This window comes from Pseudophryne corroboree, chromosome 4 (genome assembly GCF_028390025.1).
Source record: "Pseudophryne corroboree isolate aPseCor3 chromosome 4, aPseCor3.hap2, whole genome shotgun sequence".
Classification (NCBI taxonomy): Eukaryota; Metazoa; Chordata; class Amphibia; order Anura; family Myobatrachidae; genus Pseudophryne; species Pseudophryne corroboree.
Window position 1 is genome coordinate 143,713,425 of NC_086447.1, and position 6,817 is coordinate 143,720,241.

Here is a 6,817-nt window from a genome sequence, read left to right on the forward strand (position 1 = left end):
AATGCGGTGTTGTGGCTACTAACCGTTGTCGTCTCTTTTCCTGCTACTGCATTGGACTGGTTAACTAAAAACTGAGATCCTGTGCAGGGAGGCGGGGTGATATAGGAGGCGTTGCTATGCATTCTGGGAACAGTCAAAGCTTTGAGCCTGTTGGTGCTTCGGATCAAGATCCTACTCTACACCCCATTGTCCATTCCTTGTGGAGCCCAGTGTACCTCGCAGAAAGAGTTTTAACAAAAGGTAAGTTCTTACCATAAAACTCGTTATTTGTTATAAAAACGCTGCATGTCTGGGGCATTCTTTAGTGTTCCAGAACCGATGATTAGGTGCTGGGTTGTGAGCTGGCAAAACTCCCTGTGTGTCTCTAACAGGCTTTGCTGTGGGTCTGTCCCCTATAGGCTCATGTGTCTGTGGGTGTTTGGTACACGTGTGTTGACATGTCTGAGGCTGAAGGCTCTTCCCAGGAGGAGGCTGTATTAGGGACACAGACATATGTGGGTGACCCTGTCGGCACCACCCCTGACTGGGTACAAATTTGCATGATAATGTGATTCATATCAGAGTAAGGTTGCATAAATCTGTGTCCCAGACACAGACGTAGAAATATCTATGGAGGATGTGATGTTCATAGCTATTTTTCCATCAGAACCCTCGGGGTCGCAAAAATTTTATTTTGCCCAGTTACTACTCCCTGATACCGACACGGATATTGATTCCTATGTCGACCATAATGTTTCCTGATTAGATCCACTATTGAAAAAGAGCATTCAGTACATGATTATGCATATTAAGGACATATTAACGTCACTGAGGACCCTGCTGTTCCTGAAAATAGGGTCTATTTATGTATATTTCCCATAAGTCCTAGAGGATGCTGGGGTCACATCAAGAACCATGGGGTATAGACGGGATCCGCAGGAGACATGGGCACTTTAAGACTTTGAATAGGTGTGAACTGGCTCCTCCCTCTATGCCCCTCCTCCAGACTCCAGTTTAGAATTGTGCCCAGGGAGATTGGATGCACACTGAGGAGCTCTACTGAGTTTCTCTGAAAAGACTTACGTTAGGTTTTTTATTTTCGGGGAGAACTGCTGGCGACAGTCTCCCTGCTTCGTGGGACTTAGGGGAGAGAAGTCAGACCTACTTCTGTGAGTTTAAAGGCTCTGCTTCTTTGGCTACAGGACACCATTAGCTCCTGAGGGTTTGATCACTAGGTACGCCTAGGCTCTCATTTCCAGAGCCGGCCGTCACCCCCCTTGCAGAGCCAGAAGTCAGAAGACAGGTGAGTAGAAGAAGAAAAGAAGACTTCAGTGACGGCTTATGAGGTACCGCACAGCGATCGCACGCTGCGCGCCATGCTCCCACACACAACAGCACTACAGGGGGGGGTGGAGGGGGGGGGCGCCCTGGGCAGCATATAAACCTCCAAAATAAGACTGGCAAGAAAGGACATAGGTGCCTAGGCACTGTCCTAACCCCCGCCAGTATAAAGATTTAGTTGGAAATAGCGGGACTGAAGCGCGCCATTTAGGGGGCGGGGCTTAGTCCTCTCAGCTCACACAGCACAGCGCCATTTTCTATGCAGACACGCTGGTCCTTCCTCACAAAATGGGGGGGGGGGGGGCAGAAATATTGGTGCTATATATATATATACACTGCTCAAAAAAATAAAGGGAACAATAAAATAACACATCCTAGATCTGAATGAATGAAATATTCTTATTAAATACTTTGTTCTTTACATAGTTGGATGTGCTGACAACAAAATCACACAAAAATTATCAATGGAAATCAAATTTATTAACCCATGGAGGTCTGGATTTGGAGTCACACTCAAAATTAAAGTGGAAAAACACACTACAGGCTGATCCAACTTTGATGTAATGTCCTTAAAACAAGTCAAAATGAGGCTCAGTAGTGTGTGTGGCCTCCACGTGCCTGTATGACCTCCCTACAACACCTGGGCATGCTCCTGATGAGGTGGCGGATGGTCTCCTGAGGGATCTCCTCCCAGACCTGGACTAAAGCATCCGCCAACTCCTGGACAGTCTGTGGTGCAACGTGGCGTTGGTGGATGGAGCGGGACATGATGTCCCAGATGTGTTCAATTGGATTCAGGTCTGGGGAACGGGCGGGCCAGTCCATAGCATCAATGCCTTCGTCTTGTTGGAACTGTTGACACACTGCAGCCACATGAGGTCTAGCATTGTCTTGCATTAGGAGGAACCCAGGGCCAACCGCACCAGCATATGGTCTCACAAGGGGTCTGAGGATCTCATCTCGGTACTTAATGGCAGTCAGGCTACCTCTGGCGAGCACATGGAGAGCTGTGCGGCCCCCCAAAGAAATGCCACCATTACTGACCCACTGCCAAACCGGTCATGCTGGAGGATGTTGCAGGCAGCAGAATGTTCTCCTTGGCGTCTCCAGACTCGTCTGTCACATGTGCTCAGTGAGAACCTGCTTTCATCTGTGAAGAGCACAGGGCGCCAGTGGCGAATTTGCCAACCTTGGTGTTCTCTGGCAAATGCCAAACGTCCTGCACGGTGTTGGGCTGTAAGCACAACCCCCACCTGTGGACGTCGGGCCCTCATACCCCCCTCATGGAGTCTGTTTCTGATCGTTTGAGTAGACACATGCACATTTGTGGCTTGCTGGAGGTAATTTTGCAGGGCTCTGGCAGTGCTCCTCCTTGCACAAAGGCAGAGGTAGCGGTCCTGCTGCTGGGTTGTTGCCCTCCTACGGCCTCCTCCACGTCTCCTGATGTACTGGCCTGTCTTCTGGTAGCGCCTCCATGCTCTGGACACTACGCTGACAGACACAGCAAACCTTCTTGCCACAGCTCGCATTGATGTGCCATCCTGGATGAGCTGCACTACCTGAGCCACTTGTATGGGTTGTAGACTCCGTCTCATGCTACCACTAGAGTGAAAGCACCGCCAGCTTTCAAAAGTGACCAAAACATCAGCCAGAAAGCATAGGAGCTGAGAAGTGGTCTGTGGTCACCACCTGCAGAACAACTCCTTTATTGGGAGTGTCTTGCTAATTGCCTATAATTTCCACCTGTTGTCTATTCCATTTGCACAACAGCATGTGAAATTGATTGTCAATCAGTATTGCTTCCTAAGTGGACAGTTTGATTTCACAGAAGTGTGATTGACTTGGAATTACATTGTGTTGTTTAAGTGTTCCCTTTATTTTTTTTGAGCAGTGTATATATTTAATATAAAAGCGCTGCAGGTCTGAGGCATTCCTTAGTGTTTCAGAACCGGTGATTAGGCGCTGGGTTGTGGGCTGGCAATCTTCCTCTGTGTCTCTCTGACAGACTTTACTGTGGGTCTGTCCCCTATATGCCCGGTGTGTCGGTGGTTTTTGGTACACGTGTGTCGGCATGTCTGAGGCTGAGGGCTCCTCCCACGAACGGCTGTGGGAGTGACCCTGTCGGCACCGCCGGCTACTGATGGTACTTGGTACATGTGTGTCGACACGTCGGTAGCTGAATGTTTTTCCCAAGAGAAAACGATATTAGGGACACAGACGTGTGTGGGTGGCCATGTAGGCACCACCAATATCTGACTGGGTAAAAAATATTTATATCAGAGTGTATATATACATATATATATAGTCAGCTTGCATAACTCTGTGTCCCAAACACAGACGTAGAAATATCTATGGAGGATGTCATGCTATATTTCCCTCGGGGTCGCAAAAATTTTATTTTGCCCAGTTACTACTCCCTGATATCGACACGGATACGGTTTCCTATGTCGACCATAATGTTTCCTGATTGGATCCCCCCCCAAAAAAGGGGGCATTCAATGTGCACTACTCATGTTCTAAAGACGTCGCTGAGAACTCTGGCTGTTCCTGACAGAGGGGTCTATGTGTGGATATGTATATGTGTCTATAAATGTGTGTATATATATATATATATATAAAAGTTTATAATGAAAGCTGAGGTGTCGTTCCTCCTTCTCATGTACTGAGAGCTCTATGTGAGAAATTCTGGGTCAGCCCTGACAAGATGGTTTCAAATCCTCATAAGGATTCTGATTGTTTATTTCTTTTCCCGCCGCGGAAAGAATAAAGTGGGAGTCGCCCCCTGGCCCTCATTCCGAGTTGTTCGCTCGCTAGCTGCTTTTAGCAGCATTGCACACACTAAGCCGCCTCCCTCTGGGAGTGTATCTTAGCTTAGCAGAATTGCGAACGAAAGATTTGCAGAATTGCGAATAGAAATTTCTTAGCAGTTTCTGAGTAGCACCAGACTTACTCCTACATTGCGATCAGTTCAGTCAGTTTCGTTCCTGGTTTGACGTCACAAACACACCCAGCGTTCGGCCAGACACTCCCCCGTTTCTTCAGACACTCCCGCGTTTTTCCCTGAAACGCCTGCGTTTTTCTGCACACTCCCAGAAAACGGCCAGTTTCCGCCCAGAAACACCCGCTTCCTGTCAATCACACTCTGATCACCAGAACGATGAAAAAACTTTGTTAGTCCGTGAGTAAAATACCAAACTTTTGTGCTAATTTACTTGGCGCAGGCGCACTGCGAACATTGCGCATGCGCAGTTTGCGACTAATTGCTCCGTAGCGAAAAAAAATAACAAGCGAACAACTCAGAATGACCCCCCCTGTTCTACACGGGGCCCTGTCACAAATCCAGCGGATCGTATGCAGAAAGCTACGTTATATTCTAGTTATGTGTCCACGACTACGTTAGTTAGTCCTGCCATTACATGCGCATGGGGGAGTAGTAGTATTCATATGTTGGGTCATATCAAGGACACTGCAGCATACTTTCGAGCGACTGCAAGGGATACAGGACTCTGGTTCACGGGCCACTTCCATGGCGGTCTCGGCTAGGAGGGCGTTGTGGATTCACCAATGCAATGCTGATGCGGACTCCGAGAAGAAGAGGAGTCTCTTCTCTATGAAGGTGAAGCCTGGTTGGGTGACGGCCTAGTTAATTTGATCTCGACAGCTGCCGCTGGTAAGTCCGCCTTCTTGCCCTATGTTCCCTCACTAGGGATGATGACATACCATTGTCGGATGCAGTCATTTCGGCCCAATAGATACAGAATCCTCTTTCTTTGCAGGTAGAGGAAGGAGGAAAGGGAAGAGGTCCACAACCTCTTCAAGATCACAGGAGAAGAGATCATCCTCTGTTTTCTGCCACATCCACCGCATGACGCTGGGACTCTTGCGGGAGCCCAAACTGGTGGGACCGCGTCTAAAACTCTTCAGTCAGTCCTGAAATGGACCTGGACCCGGGGGCTTTTACGAATAGTGTCCCAAGGGTTCATACTGGAGTTTCCAGACATTTCTCCTCACCAATTTTTCAAATTACGATTCTCCTCAGGACGGGGAGGTAGTATGCGACGCAATACAAGAGTTGTATCAGGATCAGGTCATGGACCTGGTTTTCCCTGTCACAACAGGGAGAAGGCTTTTATTCAAGCCTCTTCGTGGTCCTGAAGCCAGACGGCTCAGTCAGACCAATCCTAAATCTGAAATCACTCAATTTCTACTTAAAGAAATTCAAATCCAAGATGGAATCTCTCAGGGCAGTGATTTCCAATTTGAAAAACAGACATAATGGAGGCCTAATTACATTTTCCTCCTCATTAGGCTTACCTGAGGTTTGCAATTCAGGGTTGTTAAGACAATTAAGGAGAAAAGAAGACTCTTGTTGGCGCACTCTTAACTTTAAATGAATATAAGAATTAGTCAGAATAGATTAAAAATTCAAATTTTAATGATTCAACAAAATGAAGATGATCAGTGGTTCATAAAGAAAATAATGGTCAAAAAAGTGACAATAAATTCAAATAGCACAGAGTGCTGATGCAATTTTTGATTACTCACCATTGATTTAGGGCCACGTCCCTGTCTAACATTGGCAGCAGATCCATCTGGTTTCCTCTATCTCTGGTATCTGTCCTGAATAACTATGTAAATTCGTGAACTCTCATCAGTGATTCCAGAGCTTCCAATCATTGTTCATTCGCTCTACTATCATACCACACTGGAAACGCCCGAAGCCGTCCGATCTCGGAAGCTAATCAGTGTTGGGCTGGGTCAGTACTCAAGTGGGTGACCATTGAGGAATACTCAGTTTAGTAGAGCTCATTGGTTTAGCATACACAGTGTCTAACACTGACAGAAGATTCACACTGCCATCTGATCTTCCACCCTTTTTCTTTTCTTGGCTGGATATGAGAGAGAGACACATATATACTACCCATAAGTACAACCAGTATCCAGACTGTATTATTTATATACCCTGACATGGAACATAAAACAGTGATTTGCTTATCAGTAGAACGTACCGTCTAATATTTAAGCTATTTGCTTACAACATTCAGAATCTCTTCCGTCAGCCGGAATTCAGTTTCCATCTTGCATCAGCACTCTGTGCTATTTGAATATATTGTCACTTTTTTGACCATTATTTTCTTTATGAACCACTGATCATCTTAATTTTGTTGAATCATTAAAATTTGAATTTTTAATCTATTCTGACTAATTCTTATATTCATTTAAAGTTAAGAGTGTGCCCACAAAAGAGTCTTCTTTTCTCCTTATTTGTCTTATGTTCCCATACTGACTCAGGGTGCACCACAAAACAATATCAGAATTAGAAAACAGCGTTTTCTTGCAATCATTTGATTTTGGTTTTAGAAAATCACTCTCATATCTACTATATCCTGTGCGGTATTCCCTCCCTTTCAATTCAGGGTTGTTATTACCAATTTCAGATGTTGCCGTTTGGTCTGTCCACGGCTCTAAGGATTTTCACCAAGGTGATGGCGGTAAT

General features: G+C 46.1%; 1 pseudogene; it reads left to right on the plus strand.

Annotated features, from left to right (window-relative positions):
• The first annotated feature begins 6,007 nt into the window (after positions 1 to 6,007).
• Positions 6,008 to 6,126, plus strand: LOC134913883 (5S ribosomal RNA; annotated as a pseudogene).
• The last annotated feature ends 691 nt before the right edge of the window (positions 6,127 to 6,817 follow it).